The sequence below is a fragment of the Amia ocellicauda genome, chromosome 10 (assembly GCF_036373705.1).
Source record: "Amia ocellicauda isolate fAmiCal2 chromosome 10, fAmiCal2.hap1, whole genome shotgun sequence".
Taxonomy (NCBI): domain Eukaryota; kingdom Metazoa; phylum Chordata; class Actinopteri; order Amiiformes; family Amiidae; genus Amia; species Amia ocellicauda.
In genome coordinates this window covers 6,852,739-6,871,555 of record NC_089859.1, presented here as the reverse complement: position 1 = coordinate 6,871,555, position 18,817 = coordinate 6,852,739, and the positions used below count along the sequence as shown (strand labels likewise).

The window sequence follows — 18,817 nt, the reverse complement described above, 5'->3', positions numbered from 1 at the left end:
GAAAATTGTCTTGCATCCCAACCCTGTTGCTGAACAGAGGCTAGCTAATTTTAGTTTGTCAGAGGATTTTCATTCCTCTCAGTATTAATTGCCCTACATTTATCACACCAGGAACAGAGCAAGCTCAGTACTGAAAGGCTATCATTGAAAAAGACAGATTTTAGAAGGTATGCTTTTTATATCTTTCTGTGTAGTCTGATAGTCTTATAAAGTTTCTAATAATGTCAAAGAACTTGTCAGCTAGGTCTGTTAAGTGTTTTAGTAATAGTTTTTTATTGTATTATTCAATTTCCCTTCTGGAAAAATGGCGCAAGCGTTTGACTTCAGTAACCCGAATCACAAACACCTCATGCTACTTAACTTAAACCAAGTCATGTGACAATCTGAATAGTATATTTAACCAATGGTTGCCCTTCACAACACTATCTGAAACAGATTCCTTGTTTCAGCATTTATGGACAGACTTCTTACTAAAAGCATTTGCAAACAAGGGGACATGGATATAAATCATGGAAAAGCAGATGATAAAGACATGGAGTCAGATGGGAAAAAAAAAACAGAACTGCAGTGGAATCACATGTTTTATGACGCAGAGGAGAAATCTTCAAATTGCCACTAATGATAACCAAATCATTTGTCATTAGTTGTGTGGAATAGTACAGATTAAGCAACTACAACTAGGTAGTTGTTTTAGTCTTGCAGGGGTAGGCGATTTTCAATTACTAGCATCACAGATGTACAACTGGCATTCAAACTGCATGCTGCATGCCCTACATTATTACTGTACTTTGGAAATCTAATAATAACTATTTGCTTTTGGGTGATTGTTTTAAATTGTAATTTTCTCTATACTTGAGATCCCACTACATGCATATACACTCAAGTGGTAGACAAGCTTGCATATTTAAAAAATGAAATGAAAAAAACATTTTAATTCATACAAGATAAAATAAAGAATAAGACAGGAATAAAACAGCAATTGAAAGGGGTATGAAGTGAAAAGGCTGGGCTGTTGTGCGTCTAAAACAGACTACTGTACCTAATTGGAAAATACAGCTTAATTTTAATCAAAAACATAAAAAAGGACGATATAAAAATGTGAATGTTATGAAAGTTAGAATGATTATTTTGTACAGGATGTTACAAGACACTCTCTTTTTTCTGTTTTACTCAAAGCAGACATCAAGCTCAGCATTCAGTCTGCAGCAAGTTCTGCATTGAGCAGTGTGAGTGCCAAAACAACTCTCAACAAACATCTGCTCCTTTTAAATACAAACAGGTCTTCAATTGAAAATCAGGCCCTTTTTGACTATAAAAATGTGTCCTAGAGAATGGCTGCCCAGGCATTGTCTGCAATGGAGCTCCCACTGTACTTCAGCTGGCAGTTTGAATAATCAAAGGATTAACCAAAAAGTTCCCAATGCATTCATAAACTATTTATTTATCTCCAAGTCACAGCCCTACATTTTACAATTCCAGATTTCAGAGTCTTATCTTTTACACTTTCAGAACTTCAGAGGATTATCAGTGCTGGAAAAGGGCTACTGAATGAATGTCACTCAGTGAAAGATTGTCACAAAAAGCTTTTGAGAGGACTGTTGTCCAGCTGCTTTGGAATATTCTCTTTGCTGTTTATGTTCTTATTTGTTTCTGTGATAAAAAAAAAAAAAGATCTTAAAAAGAAGCTGAAGAAATGAATAAACTTATAAAAGACAGTCTGTTCAGTTCACTGGAACTTCAGCCAAAAGGCACCTGTCCAATGAGTTGCTCACAGAAATGACAATTTTACAGATATTGTGCACTTCATGCACAGACACAGACAAGCGCCAATATTCTGACTGGAAAAAAAATGATAGAAGCAAAATAGAAGCAATATATAGGACACTAGTCTTATTAACCATTGTTGAATAAGGTATTTCTGTCTAATTCTCATTAATACCCCAGTAATACAGTAAATGTGTAGGTTATCTTGCTATTATTGGAGCACACCGGGAGTCTACTGATTTAACACCCAGGAGCATGGAGCCGCTGTGAAACCAAAGGTGGGTGGTAGGTGTTGACTCAGACAAGGGCATGATTGCGCATCTGTAGTATTTTTAACAGTACCAAGCGGAGTCTCCTCAGATACTTTGGGCCTTTTTTCAAAACGGGAACATTAACTTTGATAACTTAAAGTAAATATTTTCAGAACATGTATATATCACTTTGATTGTGAATTGGTGAGAATAGACATTTTCAAAAAATTGTCAACACAAAGCTGCACAACTTCACCTGAAGACAATATTTGGACATCACTAATAAACAGGACATGAACTGGGAAATTTTGAATTTGAAACTCAAAGTGTGGGGACGGACGATTTGTCAAATATGGATGTTGGGGAGTCAGTAGCAATTAATATTCATTCTTGATCCCACTCTACATTTTGCATGATCAGGCTTAGAGAAAGTCATCATATAAATAGTATTATCGCATCAGAATTGTTTAATCACTGTAGATGTACAAGGTGACTGGAAGAACAGATCTTTTCCTGATATTGCCTTGACACTTCCCAAATAGACAACATCCACTACAGTTTTAGTATGTCAATTTCCTAAACTGGACCCAAGTCTGCAGTATCTGCAGTATGCTAATAATCTATAATATTAATAATCCATCATCTCTACGTGCATCTTTCAATGTATTCATTAATGGTAGCAAGAGTATAGCTGCTTCAAATCCACCTTCTGCTTACTAAGGAAACAAGTCCCAATTCACTAAGCACTGAGTCACTTAAAGCTGTCAACAAAATCAAACCTGTCACAAAAAGGTTCCAAGAAGCTTGATTGCATTTCAGTGACCGCAGAGCCATGGAATTCAATTGTTTCTCAGAAAATGAATAAAAGGCAGAATGTTGTTATAATATATATACACACAAACACAGTACAATTGTTTTATCAACAGCAACAGCCTTTGATTCATAAAGCAAGTTTAATAGCAAGCTGTTCAAGGTACTGTACGAAAACAAAATGCACAGACTATTTATTTCATTTAAAGCCCACATGAATCACAGTTGTTTACACACCAAGTTTTAAATACGGTCACTGACTCCGAGACTCATTGAAGCAGGGCATTCCACAATCTCGGGGAATGCCTGGTCTCCCAGGGTACATGGTCAAGGCTGGCAAACAGACAATATGCCAGCATCAACAGAGCATAGACTGTGACCAGATAAGTAAGCCAGGAGAAGGTTATTGAAATATAAAAGACATGAGGCAGTCAGTGCCATATGTCACAAGCCAATACCAATATCTTTAAATCTACATTTGACAGGCAGCCAATGTAGCACAGCCAGGAAGTGGCTCCGAGGACTGCATATCAGATAGTCGAGATTCAAGCAGAACAGCTTTAATTATAATGGTCAATCAATTGCTTTCTAACATGTACTACCACAAAGGGAAAAGTCTGTGTTGAATTCTAGACAAGATTAAAAGATGCATAAATCTCTAAGCATCGGGCAAGCATAAGCGGTCATATTCAGGAAATATAACTATATATCAATAATAAAATCACATTATGGATATGAATCTGAAATCAAATATTTCAACCCACGAACGGGGTCAATGTCAGTATTTTCAAGAACAAGTTTAACATCTTTACATTCACAAATCCAATGCAAAGGAGCAAGTTATATAATAGTTATAATGTTATAGTTTATATAACTGCATCCACAGTCCTTTGAGTACTCACTTTCAATATATGCTTCAGCTTTTTAATTATTTTATTTTAATACACTGACCCGTGGATAATATTGTTGCCCCTGCCCCACAACTCTCCCCTTGACCAAGAAAGGGTTAAACAAAAAAAACCTTTACCCCCCTCCCCTGGAAAACTATGAGCTTCTCCAGACAGAAATCTGTCCGTTTTCTGTTAGTTTAATTTCTTTCCCACTGGGGATGCACTGAACGCTAACATTATGTCAACGCATTACGAAGTGAGTGTGATTCACCAGTGGGGAAACCTAGTGCTTTGGATTACCAGTTCAGTGGTGATGCCATTCCCCTTGTGTGATGTATTGGGCAGCCACGTGGAAAAAAGAACCAACTACATAAATCTTCTGTTAAAAAATTAATATAGACCAATGCACAGGTACTGAAGACGGGATGAAAAGTGGCCTCAAAAAGATACGAAAAGGAACTGCTGAAAGCCAAAAGGTCACATGACAGAAAATATGAATGAGCTCAGTGTGAAAGCTACCATTACATGTCCCCAAAGGGATTTAATGTGGTGGAAAGTATGAGATTTGTCTCTGTAATAGTCCATGCAATATTTGCATTGTAAAGCGCTTTGAGATGGTGCTCACAGTGGGGGGAAAGAGGTCCTCTATTAAACAGAAGGTGCAGCAGTTGAAAAGGGAGTACAGCTGAGGGAAGACATAGAAAGACACACTAGAGTCCTTTTCTATGTGTAATCTCGATTTACAGTTGCAACCAATTAAATTTCATCTACAATATGAAGTCAAACTGTGCTCCTTAAACATTCATTTGAGGCAATGGTGTGAAAAATGACAGCATTCATGATGCCTTACAGTGGGGGAGTGATTGACTATACAATACAATTCATCATTCATGAGATTCAAATCACGTGTCTTGCTTTGGCTGTAACCGGTCTTGATTTACAAGGGACATGGATTACATTTTTTAGGATGATCATGATAAATGGCAATCAGATATTTTTTTTTTTTACAAAAAATCATAATTTCCCTCAGCATAAACTGATACTAAGATTTACTGACATTTCTTTTCCATGAAACTAAATCCATGAATAAACACTAAACCACTCATCTGGAATGGAATCAAGGAGCTTTTTAGCAAAGTCTCATAATATCAGCCTGTGACACCATGGGTAAGGGGTTGGGGGAGGGGAGGGACTGGTTCTACCCAGAGGAAATTCAGTGACAGCAGCTTTATATATGTATTTCTGTTTGTCACTGTTTAACACTGTACTCAGCACATTCAAAGCAATAACAATGCTAAATAATAGTAGAATCACACATACCTTTTTCAAAATCTATATTTAGAGCCCAACTGGATTTCTACAGCTTAATTAAATAAAGAGCTCAAACCTACACTCTAAAATAGACATATGCACGGGTTGAAATGCACAGAAATAATATGAACACTTCCTCACCAGTGCATGCAAATCCTGTTTAATCATATGAGTTTAGTGTTCCATTTGCCAAGATATTTTTGGTATGTAACCAAATTTGTTCACCTGTCTCCCTTTTACCATGAATATCTAAACAACTTGGTTGTTGCCTCTGAAAAGCAGAGCTCACAAATGTCAAGATGCAAAGTTAAGGGCTACAGGCAGGGACTAAACCAGATTTCCTTCTAAAACTCTTCACTTCTCCTCAATCCTACCCTTACATCACTGACCAATGGCAATCGGAGAATTCGGTGGCACTACAGCTCCACGGCTTGGTCATTTTGTGACCTGATTTGAACCCAGGTCTCCAGAGATGACCAAGCACGTTCCATTCAATCTCAGCTGGTTGGGGTGAGGTTTTCCAGGCTTCAGTAACTGACATGGAGCTGTCATTTCTGTTCGGCAGTCCATTGCTCCACACACCTTCAGTTTTTAGTCTACCTACCAACCATAATGGAATGAACCATTCACACACCAGTTTTGTCTCTCTCGCTCTCTTTCTCAGAAGCCCCCCATTTCCCACTTTTTAAAAGCCCTATTCAGAGAAAAGGAGTGTCTGGGGATTTCTCGTAAAAAAAAAAAAAAAAAAAAAACAGAATATAGTAGGAGGTGGATTTTATTGTTAACCGCAATCGACTGGGTTTCAGCTACGAGAGTCTCCACTGGGTTTCTGAAAGGCATTTTATTACATACACTGTAGCAAAGGGACTAGGGTGTATTCCCCCGTGGACACCAGCATAAAGCCCATCTGCTCCTATGGACAGAGGTAAATCACTTTGACATTACCCCAGCAAGCAAGTATCCCATTGTTTCAGACAGCCGGCTGCTTCTTTTATCAGCGAGAATATTTTAAATCACAGCAATACAAAGGATTAGCACACTGTCCGTAAAAGGATTAAGTCCGAGTGTAGCTTCAGACCGGGTTACTGAGTGTAACACTGGCGTGCTCTTTGTATCAGAGTGACACCTTGGCTTTAATACAGCATTCGAGGCAAGAGCAGCTACAGCACTCGTGCACAATAGAAACTGCCTGACAATCAGCACACATGGACGCGTTTCGTCTGACATTCACCAGCTACAGATTTGCTTTTTCCTTTCTGTGTTTATTCAGCTGTTTAATCTCTGAACCCAAAAGCGGGCTTCATTTCAAAAGTTTCAACTGTTTTACTGTAATTTTGTAAAAAGAAGATGGGAAAAAAGACAACCTCATGCACATATTACAAATAAGACAGAGAAAAAATGCCCTTCAGGAAAGGAAAGGAATAAGGGTGCTCACCAATTTTCCAACCACCTGCTTCCACTGCTAATGAGATTCATTCATTAATGTCATTCTGTTTTAAAAGGAAAATGGCTTAGAAGATCTCAGCTAAATTACCCAGTATTTTTTTAACCTCTTTTGAGCATCATTTAAGCATAAGCACAGTGCCGGTGAGTTTCACATGCATTGCCTTTTATCTAATTCGCTTTTCTTGCAGAAGTACTTACCGGTGTGCCTAGTGCTGAGAGGGTGTGGATGCTGCGGGATAGAGAGACAATCTTGCACTGCCTTTGTCTGAGCTACAGCCCGGAGAGCGCTGCCTGGCTGACAGCGCCAGCTTCTGGGTCCTAGAGCCTGTGAAATTCAAGTCCCAGCTGATCAATACACACAATCACACTGTGCTCTCCTGTCCATCTGTGGCCACATAGGGGCTTTGACACAGACAGCCAGCAGAGAGAGAGAGAGAGAGAGAAATATTTAATTCTCAGTTCACTATGTAAAGTATTAAGACTAGTCTAGTTAGAGAAGACTCTTTAATCCATTTAGGTGGAACTATACACAATTTCTGCTGCAGATTTACTTCTCAAAGGACCTGGGTGTGGACACCTCATCCACAGGAACAAACAGGTGAAGGCAAAGGAAATGGCTAATGATTTTTTGCCATCAAATCCCATTCATGTTTCTATTTCTATATATTAATTAATGCATACACTCGTTTGAAAACACACATGTACAATTAACATTGTCAATTTCTTCTACCATACCTCTAATCTAAGAAAAATACCACAAACTACTGACAGAATGTGTGATGACTATATTTATAATACAGAGTTTATCAAACCTTTCTGTTGATTTTAATACATATGTAGCTTCACAATAATAATAATCGTATATTAAACCTTTCAAGTCAAGGAAAAGTGAAAGGAAGAATATTTCTGCTCTTAGCTCTCCTGAGCACAGACCCCAATCAATGAAAGACTGTGATTCCAGTAGCTAACAAGACTAATCAGCTCAAACACACACAACACACACACACACACACACACACATTTGTATTACATAAAGAGATAGGAGGCTTTGGGTATTTTCTTTCTGTAGAAACAGATTTTAATCTAAAAATGCATGTAACCCACATACTCAAAAAATGCAAGACATTTGTAACATTTGATGATTGATTTTATCAACAGACATTGTAAAGGGAGTGTTATGCCAATATTTCTAAATGTCGAAGATGATCTATGTATGGATAGTGCGATTTATTTGGTAATGAGTACGAAAACAATTTCCTTCAAGATGGAGCAGTTCAAGATATATTTTTGTTTTTTGGTTAGTTAGTGCTTTCTGTGTTTCAGACCTTTAAATCAGAGATTTAAGATAATTTTTTCCTGAAATAACTATCTTAAATCAGGCCTTACTGTCCTGCTTGAGAATTTATACTGCCAACCTCAAATTACTCCAAGGTGCTGTACTTTTTTTCCCCACAGTGTCTTGAGGGCAGTTTACTATAAACTCTGGTCCTGGACCATGTTCACAGTTATCATAAATAAGTAAACCAATAATTGCCAAACCAATAAGCTCAGGTGGAATTAAAACAAAGACCCTATGTCTCCACAGCACCGGGGTGAGAGACTCTGAAATTATTGTTCCTTTTTTCCTGCATCATTTTATTACATTCAGACCTTCAATCTGGCCCACATGTGATCCAAGGAGTGGTAATAAAATGACAGTCATGCAATATCACTACAAGTACCTGTTCACTGCAGCTATCTTACAGAACACCTGCCAGAGATTTTTCTGTTGCTCTTCTTGTAACCCCATATAAACTCTAGTTCACTTCGCAGTTATATCAGGAGTTTAAAAAACACTCAGTTCATTCCGGTTTCCCATTTTTGTGTTGTCTGTTGCCCAGTTGGCATTTTGCTACTTTTTGCAAAAAGTTTCCTATAATGGGTAAAAATGTTTTGCTACAAACCAATTAAAACGTTGAAACCCACTGAGATAATCGGTTTGTATGATCAAACTGCAATGCCTGAGCTCAATGTGGGAGATTTGCACATAGCTTAGCAGAGTATCTGCTTACTAGGGGATGACGTTGGACAAAGAGGTAAATTAACACCAGATGAGATCCTAGTGGAGCACGAGTGCCAATCCTGTCTGAGCACCATACACCTTAGGCGAGGACAAGACAGTCGGCATGAATTCTGTCATTTTAAAGCAATCATACTTTCTTTCAACTACATTTGTAAAACAAAAGGCACATTTAAATATTTTAACAGTCACAGCAGCCTCTCAATAACAGAATCTCTCAGATTTGTTACATTTTTGATTATTAAAATTGATGCACACTTCATATAGTCAAATATACTTTCACATCTTCTCTAATGTCTATTCCATGGTATATTTTCTAGGTTTGTATGGGAACTCTGACATGAATAGAGGAACTGAATAAACATCTTTCCCCATGAATACTTCCTCTTCATCACTTGTTCTTGCATTTTGTGAACTGCAATACAATCTGTAGTGTTGCAGCCAATTCTGATATAATCTTCTTATGAGCTGAAAAATCATTTCCACATCAGCATCCTCTGCCAGTGCATGCGATGTCCATTCCTCTCTGTGTGTTAACTGTCTGCAAAAGCACATTACTAAACATTGATGATTTCTTTGGTTTAAATGTTTAATGTTATTTTTTAGCCTTCAATCCACAGGGGCTCAGAAGCTGACGCCTGTTGGATGTTAAAACCCTCATCCTATCTTTTTAAGGTGAAAAAAACATTATAAAATGATACCATGTAGATTGTATATATCAAAACATTGATAGAGTGTTATAACTCCACGTCGGTTTCCTGTTACGTTATGTTATTAAACGTTGGACTATTTCCAATCGAAATGTTAATGTTAATGTCATTGCACTCGACGCTCACAGGCAAATCCTTCTACCACTGGGGGTCTGGAGAAGGAAAGAGTGGCAGTGGGACACCTGAGGGAAGGTATGACTAATCGACCTGTAACACAAAAACAGTGCTGGAGAAAACAAGTGTAATGGAAAACCGTTCAGCAGATTCATTCATTATGACTTTGTCTCAGTTGCAAAATTTAAGATTTTTACATCAGTTATAAAACCCAGGGTTTTCATAACTATACATGAAGTGATGCTAAACCTGCTGTACATTACACTTACACATACTTATTGAGACATAGTGGTGAAGCAGCAGCAGCCAGCAACACTACAGGAAATGTAGGGGTAGGGATGGAAGTACAAAATGCACAATAATAAAGATCCCATGGGAGATCCAAGGTCAAGGGTGTTTTGAAGGTGGTTTAATGCATTTTAAGTTGGTGGTGAAAGATGAGCCATGCACCAAATCTGAAAGGTCAACATGGTGACAAAAGAGACCAAGATGCAAATTTCTCTGAGGTAAAATAGCTTGGCAAGCCCTGCAGCATGGCAGCACGGCAGCACAGAACAAAGGAGAATGTGCTTCCGAGTCCTTTTCCCATCTCTTTGGATCCATCCTAATAGCTTCTTACCTCCATCTTGGTTCTGTTGTTCTTACATTGTGGCGGACAATTGCGACTGTAACATTTTCACTCCTTTAATGATTAGATCCTTCAATACACTGGTTTTCAATTAGTTTGTTCACTAATCCATTTATTTGTTTTTCATACAGCATACATCTTTCCTTGCTTTTGTGTTGTCCGCAGTTTCTGTGTCTTTTATTGGGCCTAGTGACCAAGTTTCAGATCCATATGTGAGGACTGGTAGTATGCATTGATCAAATACTTCACTCTTCTGGCAAATGACTGCACACTTTCAGTAGTGTGCAGTTGTATTCCATCCCATTTTTAATCTTCTTTTGATTTCATATAAATTTCAACAGGCGTTACAGATTCTGTGTTCCTTTTACAGCATGGACTATTTCATTTACTGCACCCATAGATTTTTCCCCAGCAGAAACAGAAATCATGCGCCTCGGCCAGGCCTAAAGCTCAGACTCATTATATCTAGCAGGCCTCTCCAAATGGAAGGTATCAGCCTGTATATAGTGCATGCAAATATGGAAAATACAAAAAATACAAATCTCATTTACATAGCACATTTGAATGATAATCAATGTCAAACAAACAGGCAAATATATCATAAATATAAATGTTTGTTCTGGTGAATTTGCCATGACAACCATGATGGAAATTAGGTTAGGAAGACCACCTGTCCTTTCATATTGCCCTCTGATATTCCACTTTGGCAACTTTTTATTTTCCCGCAACTAAAGGAATTCATTGTAATGTTGTTTCCCAAAAATGTACTGGTTAAAAGTATTCCTCGTCTTCACAAGTTTAAATCCTGTAAAAATTCGTTCCACAGAGAAGAAAAATTCACAGTCTCTCTTTCTCTGGAAATTTGAGGAACACACACACACACACGCACACGAACACTGCAAGTTTCACAGTAGAGAGGAAACTCCTTGAAAACTCCTTGCTTTTCAACAAAACAGTCAAAATGTTGTGGCGAGAATGATTGGTAGCATAAGAGTTTGTCCCCTTACCTTCAAAGGGATGCATTAAGTGCCACATCCTTCCAAAGTATTTAAGCTAGCTCTGCTGTACACATCACTTTCTTTACATTTTAATGGTGTTTGCGTGTCACAGCTATACAAATTGCTTAGTAAGTACAATATAGAGCATGCAGATGTGTCAAGCAGGATCCTTTGTGTCCTTTATATGTTTCAATAGACGACCTCTGATCACCCCAGGCCACAGGACAGGCTGGCCCATGATACCATGGTGCCTATGGCTCATCACAGTTGTGACAATACTCCAGCTTACTGCAGAATTCCTGCTGGTAAAACTGCACTGCTCCTCTCAGACAGCTTGTCTATTCGCTTGATTTAAAACAAAGCCTTTTATCTGTTCAGCCAAGGACAGTGAACAGTTCATTCGAATAACTGATGTCCTTTGTGATAACAGCCAATAGGGAGCTCTAATTTTCTTGGACAGTGAAATGGCGCAGTCTCACTGTTACCGTAGCTCACGCGGCTCTCACTAATTCCTGGAGATTTCTCATTTTCGGAGTATGCGTTTGCTTCTGTGAATGATGTGCAGGAAGCTTTACTAATACTACTTCCTGGGTATTCATCACTAAAAGGTGGGAACATGCATGAAAAATATATAAATATATGCCCATTCATCTCAGACCTAGTCTCCTGTAATCAAAGTCAAAGAGCATGCTTTTAGAGACTTATCGTTTCCAAATAAGTTGTGATCCCACCTCCTTTCGACAGGAGATAAAAGGCTTACTGATTCAGCACTGCTCTGCCACCAGTTTTGAATGCGGCTCCCAGAGAAAAAAATGACAATCTGATGATCTTATGAATAGACAAATACATAAAAAATGTAAAAGCTCTACATTTGTGTTAAAGAGCAAACTAATGCTCAAACCATACACAATACTAAGTGGTTCCCAAACACTGACCTGTGAAAATGATGAATATTTACATTTTACCGAGATAACTGCCATGATGAAGTTCACCTAAGCAACCTTTAACATAATTTTGACATCTTTTAAGTCAACCCTGAAAGAAATATGCATGCCAATCACGCTTTCATAAATATGCATATAACATGAATAAATCTCGTGGTTAGGCTCCTAAGCATTCCAAGTCATTCTAATTGAATGCCAGTTGCATGTCAATGATTGTACATTAGCAATTTTTCAACAATAAATTTGCATCCTGCATCACAGATACTATTGAGCATTCATGCAATTAAACATCAGCAATTGTACTCCATATATTGAATTACACAACACTAATGCATTCCCCATTAGTGTGTCTTGATGAAAGGATTTTAGTACCCATTAACACTTTTGTATTTCAATTTGGTTAGTACATAGGGTTGTGTGTGTGAAAAATATTTGTTTAGAATGGGGGAAGGCCAAGTGAGATGACCAACGTCATATGACATGACTGGGCTCCAGCCTTCTTTAAACAGTTATTAATGTATGGTTTTATAAAGTATTATTCATCCTTTTCTGATCACAGAATATTCACCCACAAGTAAATCTTTTATTATTATAAAATGGTGCTGGGGACATTTTGTACTAAAAAGCTGGCTAGAACAATTGGCATGTTTGATATCAGTGAAAGTAATGTCCAATCCAAGAAACATATTTCCTTGTTCCTGAGAAATCTATGATACAGTTTCTACCAGCATACTTCTAGTTTTGCTACATGTAAGTAGTGTATTTACTTGTAGTGATAAACAACATTTAAAAAGATGATAAAAAATAAAAGTATTCTTCCTATCACCTATGAAAAAAGCACAATACATTTCAACCCAGCGTGAGTACAGATCCTATCCTAAGTGGAAGCAGCTGTATTTTAAATACTTTTGATAATTGCTCACATTTAAACAATTCATGCTCGTTTTATTCCTATTTATTCATTCAAGAGAAACTGGATGATCCTTTTTTGGTGAAGAATGCAAAGACAGGCTTTGTCCAGAAGATTGTCAAGAAAATGATGTTGCATTTAGGACCCTGTTGAAAATCAGCGATGTGGGCAAGGTCTGTACTTACAAAAGTGTGGTTCCTTCATGGAGTTCAGCTGTTGTGGTGACTGTATTCTCTGCAGTGCATATTACACATAATTCTCATTCACTGTGACCACTATCTCATTGCAGGCGCTTCAGCTGTCAACATACAGTCGAGACTGTAGGACGTAAAACATGGCTACAACCTGTGAAACGGGGGTGGGGGGGTGGGGGACAGATATATTTAGAATTAATTCACTATTCCACATGGACCCCATTCAAGCGCAACACTTACATGAGGGCTTGCTACACCTCATACTCTAGGCCCAAAGTACCTTCTGGTCTTCTGTGCCAGATCTTACTCACTAAATTATTTACTTAATTAGGCAAAACTAGCATCTTTCCAGGGTGATTAGCAAGTGGCGAGTTAAAGAAACCAATAAACCTGACAGGACTTCTGCCCCGAAGCACTCCATTTGGCCGGCCTAGATTTATGATAATCTGCACTCTGTCACTGTTTGTTTTGAATGAGTGGATAATGAAAGTCCACACTATCCAGATGATGCTATGAAAATGAGAACAAATTACATTTTGCTAAACCAGGAACAATTTAAAATCTGGAAAGTGTTAATCAGAAATATCACGCAGCCTGTATTTGATAAAGAAACTTGTGCATTGTAACTCAATGAAGTCCAAGTCAGATCATGACAGATGTCTAGACTGCAATAAATCAGTCACAAAATAATTACAGACGTATGTGCAGTAGATGACAATACTTTTGATTTTGAATGCGGGGGGGGGGGGGTTCAAGCAGGGCACAGTTTAAGGTCTGGTGGGAAGCTGTCAGAACACATTTCTCATCTGTACTCATAAGTGCTGATTTAGTTACCGTAACAAGGTTAAAGAAATGCTGTGACAACAGAAATCATTACTTTAATGGCCATGATTATGTAAAACTAGAGGAACAGTATCACACTGTATAAGATCAATGTGACAAGGAAGGAATATTTGTTGCATAAAACAAAGAGGAAATAAAGCATTTTGGAAGCCTTCTTCCCAAACTGTACTCCAACAATGAAGTATCAAAATCTGAATATTTGCACATTTATATATAATGCTACATTTAAAAAAAAGTTTTCATGCAAGATTCTATAAATCTTCTGAAACCAGTTTGTGTTTGATGTAAAGAACAACATATTGACAACACATATTTAAAGATACTACCACCGGTAAACATGTGCTTGCAGTGTTAAATTCATTAAAAGCATGTTTACATAAACACAGCTTGCACTCTGCTCTTAATTAAATAAGACGGCTCCTTTAATCCCATCTTCATGACAGGATTCGGTCACTAGAAATGGACGTTGTAACCCAATTACAATATGCAATTTATTTAAGGATATATGTTCATTTTGCATTTCCACGCATGTTGTTCATTGGTGAAATGCAAATTGAAAACAAATATATGCATTTGGAGGCACAGCTGGAAAACCTTAAGGTATTAAGTGAGGTATTAAGTAAAATAATTGGATTCAGTAAGTGGAGGTGTATTCATGAAAATGTGTCACCTCCTAATATAATGTCAAGATCGCCCGAAAAACCTTAAATCTGAAAGAGATGGGGATACACCAATCCACTGGTGGCTCCTATAGCCTTGATCATACATTTTTTAACCGAAAAGTGCAATGTTATCATTGTGGACAAACCTTTGAGCATCTCTCAATAATCATAGTGTTTACAGTTTTTCGATACACTGTAATATTTGTAATGTCTGTGCAATATGGTTGAGCTGGATTAATTTTTTTCATGTATATCAACAGTGTAAAATATTATCCATAATAAATACATTAAAAACAGAATATTACGCTTTTACCATTATATCTATTTATTTATTTTAATATATAATTCATATTACTTACACATTCTTGGCATTGAGAGTAAAATACATAGATCTCTGTCTGTTCAGAAGGAAAATTACAAAATAATATAGTAATAATAACATTAGATCTTGAAAAAGCCAAAAACATGTCCACCTTCTCTCCTTCCATTTTTTTAAACAATTTAAACATATATATATATATATATATATATATATATATATATATATATATATATATATATATATATATATATATATATATATATATATATATATATATATATGTTTACATTGTTTAAAAAATTGAAGGACTGTTTTATATATTTATTGTCAACACAAAAATAGATGAGTGTTTTCTGAAAGCAGACAGCACTGTCTACAGAAGACAGGAAAATTCATTATAGCTCCAGGGGCAGAATCTATTGGGGAGGTGAGAGTAAGGAATTCTGGGAAATGTCTATTTTACTGTTGAATTTAAACAGATTGCATAAAAAGGGCCATTTCGATCCCCTGGATACACTTCATGCTCTGGCAGAACACATGAACACATGTGATATGCTGTCCTTTTTCAATTTTAATATTCAACATTGGATATATACATTCACTCCTGGCTCTCCATTAAAATAAACTATTACAATTTGCATTTTGCCTATGAAACATCAATAATGTCTCCATATGCAAATTTTAAACATCATTCTCTGCTTTCTTCAAGAGTATGTCAAGGATTTAGCCTGGGTATGGGATTATGTCTGAAGATTGCCTAATGAAAAAATACATATACAGTGAAGTTCTGTATATAGATTTTGTAGCAAATAAAAGTCAGAATTTATAGTGAGTGTATTAAACATCTACAGTACATTAGCATAAAAGGAGTTGAGTTACTGTAATGAGGAATCCTGACTGGCCTAACAGTTCAAATTCTTCACTGCTTTCCCTAGTATTTTATTTGTACAAAAGGCAGATGGGATTGGCTCTCTTTGTCACCATTTTAAAATTATCACTTTTTCTAAATCAAAATTAATAAAAATCTTTCAAATCAAATCAACATAAATACATCTTTGCCATCTCCATCAATCGTTGATGAAACGTAATCCCATTTTAAGGAGTCATAAAGATGGAGAGCATTAAATGCAGGTTCCATATAACCGACACAATGGAGTTAAAAGACGAGAAGCCAAAAGCCAATGTACAAAACGAAAGCAAGTAAAGCCCACAGGCCTGAGTAAAATGCGGTGTCTCACAGTGCGGGGAAATGAAGACAGAGCAGGATCTCTGATGCGCCTAGCTGCCGGCCGAAGGTGTAAAAAGTGCCTGCAAGTAATATAACCACACACACTCCTCACTGGCCTATAAGGATCAGTCTGGTTAAAAATGATTGAGATAAAGGTGACTCTGCCACTTTTCCTCTGACTGAACCCTGCAAGGTGATGACGTCAGCCATGGGTGACTGTCTTGCGGCTCCAGTTCATGAGAGATTACAAAGCAGGCTCGGCAGGATGCTTCGATTGCTTCTGATTTACTGAACGGTAAACAGCTGTTGTCTATTCTGTGGGGGTGGGGCTCTTTTGTTGCCGCAGTCTCTGAGGAAGAGAAGAGGCCTTAAAATCTTAACATACAGCCCAGCGGTTCCTCAGGCTCTTCGCATGAGCTACAGCACGTGGCGTGGCCACCTGTAACGCCTCCTGCCTTCATAAGAGAGTGACGCCGCTTGAGGTCTACAATCGATGTTGGGGAAAAGGGTGAGCCAGATAATATAGGGGAAACAATAAGTCATTATAATATGTACCTAACTGCATCTTTCTACAACAAGTCTCATGTATATAATGCTGAATCCTTTGGAGGCCTGCCCTATGCTTTATAAATCAGTATTATTTTTAATTTACTATTAATTTCCCCTACCCTTGCCTTGTACTAAGGTGTCAGCATAATACATAAATAGTCACATTAAGAATGTGGTTCCCTTTCCCTTCCTTGCTCTTCTGTTAATCAAGACTGGGTGCTTAGGCGATAGGGTACACAACAGATTTTTGTCAAATAACGTTCCTCGCTGTTTGACTTCCACTCGGTCGGATTTGTCTTGTGTGTTAATTAAGAAAATCTGAGGGAGCATGTGCAGTGAAGGAAGAAAAAAGGAAATAGCTGACAAGGGGTTCGCCCTACATGTCTGTGAACCAGAGGCTGGACTGAGTTCATTTTTAGTTCACTGGCACAAGGAGATCTGAGGCTGTTTTTCAGTGAATTTTGGGAGACAGGCTCATCCCCTGCTGGTAATTCGCATCTCCCCTTCTAAACATCTGCTCCACAACCTTGTCTGTTTGATGTAGTGGAAAAACACATAAAGCTACCAAGACATGTATTCTCAAAGAAATCACTTAATTGGATGTGCTACAAGCCATGGCATCCTTCATTTACTAGGTCTGGATTAATTCTAAAAATAAGTTCAATTACTGCCAATGTTGATACAAAACAAAACAAAACGATAAGATAAATAGAGTACAGGGAGACACAATGACCCCCAGTTATTCCACTTGAATAGAAAATTAAAAATGGTGGGTGGTACCTAAGACTAAAAGACAGAGTACACCAGCTAAACAATATGGCTGATTGTTACAAAATATCCCCCTCAAACATGAATTCATATTATTTTATTTGAGCAAACTAGCCCATGGGGGCAGGATGGGATTCACTCTGACAGACAGCACCGACTTGATTTAACATGGCTAGTGGCCTAAGAAGGAGATAAGTTCTAGAGGGTCTCTCATATCCAGCTCTTAGGGCAGAGAAAAACCCCAGAAGGAAAGCTGCAACATCCCTTTTCTAACAGAATCACAAAAATAGAACATAATCCTTCATATGACCTCAGCCAGGCCCCGGCTCAAGTTCGTTCACAAAACATTTTGGCAAACAGTCAAACGACACAGGGATATAAACCCTGCTGAAACAGTCAACCTGCCTCTTGAAAACAGGCAACCATCCAGACTGACCCTTCCGTTTCACAATGACACTGTGTTTCGGAGGCTGAAAAAGCATTTCCCAAGGTCCCAACATCTACAGGACCGAGAAAGCGCACCGTCATTCACAAATCTACTGGACATCTGAGATTTGTCTGCAGAGCTGCAGCCCACCTCATTGTATACTTCATCAAGACATCAGTTGCAATTGTAACCTTCCACAGGAACATTTTCTCTGACCACCCTAGTATGTAAATCCTTTTCAAACCACGTGCACCACACTCTCACATTCAACGTACGCCGAGGTAACAATCAAATTGGGATTCGAAGGATTTTTTTCCTCCCCTCTCCCATCACTATGGTTACCGGAGCCTGTTACCTTTTGTGCCGCGTCTACCAGCAGCCTTGTTTCTTGCAAGGATTTCTAATGAAACGCTTTCGGGAAGGATGACAGCACGCACCAAACGTGTATAACAGACCATCAAAGAGAACACGCATTAGGGTGTCCACAAGAACAGCTCTGATTGGGAAGCAGGCAGCCATGCTGAGAAACTGGCAAGATTTCAGAGCATTAGTCTGTTATTTATTCCTGATGAATGCCGCCCCAATGAAGGGTTATAATTTACAGGCAAACCCTGTGAGGACATTGCTGCCGCATTAGCAGAGCAAATTATTTTCAGCAATCGTTTAAAAAGAGAAAAACAAAAATAAAAAAAAGCAAGACACACACCTCTGATTCCGGCAGAATTAGTTTTGTTGATGGCGAGTTGTTCTGTTATTTTACTGCAAGCTATTGAATATTCCCCAGGATGTGAATTAGCATACAATGTCACTGTGAGCACTGCATTCAATTTGAGTTCAATCTGCTCCATCTATGTGTGAGAATGTAATTTTATAAGCAACGATTAGAATAAGCAGGAAATTAACATGTCCTGAAGTAAATTAATTTGAGCAGCCATTAATGACTTTTCTTTCATATATCTTATTTGGCCCAACTAAGGCTTAACTATGTC

General features: G+C 37.9%; 1 protein-coding gene across 1 annotated transcript in view; it reads right to left on the bottom strand.

Moving 5' to 3' along the window:
• LOC136759774 (neuronal migration protein doublecortin) overlaps nt 1-6,776 on the bottom strand; it is a 69,799-nt gene extending 63,023 nt beyond the window's left edge. Inside the window, exon 1 of the mRNA XM_066714804.1 lies at nt 6,671-6,776. The gene's annotated coding sequence lies outside the window, so the exon portion shown is untranslated. The remainder of the gene's footprint in view (nt 1-6,670) is intronic.
• Nucleotides 6,777-18,817: the final 12,041 nt, after the last annotated feature.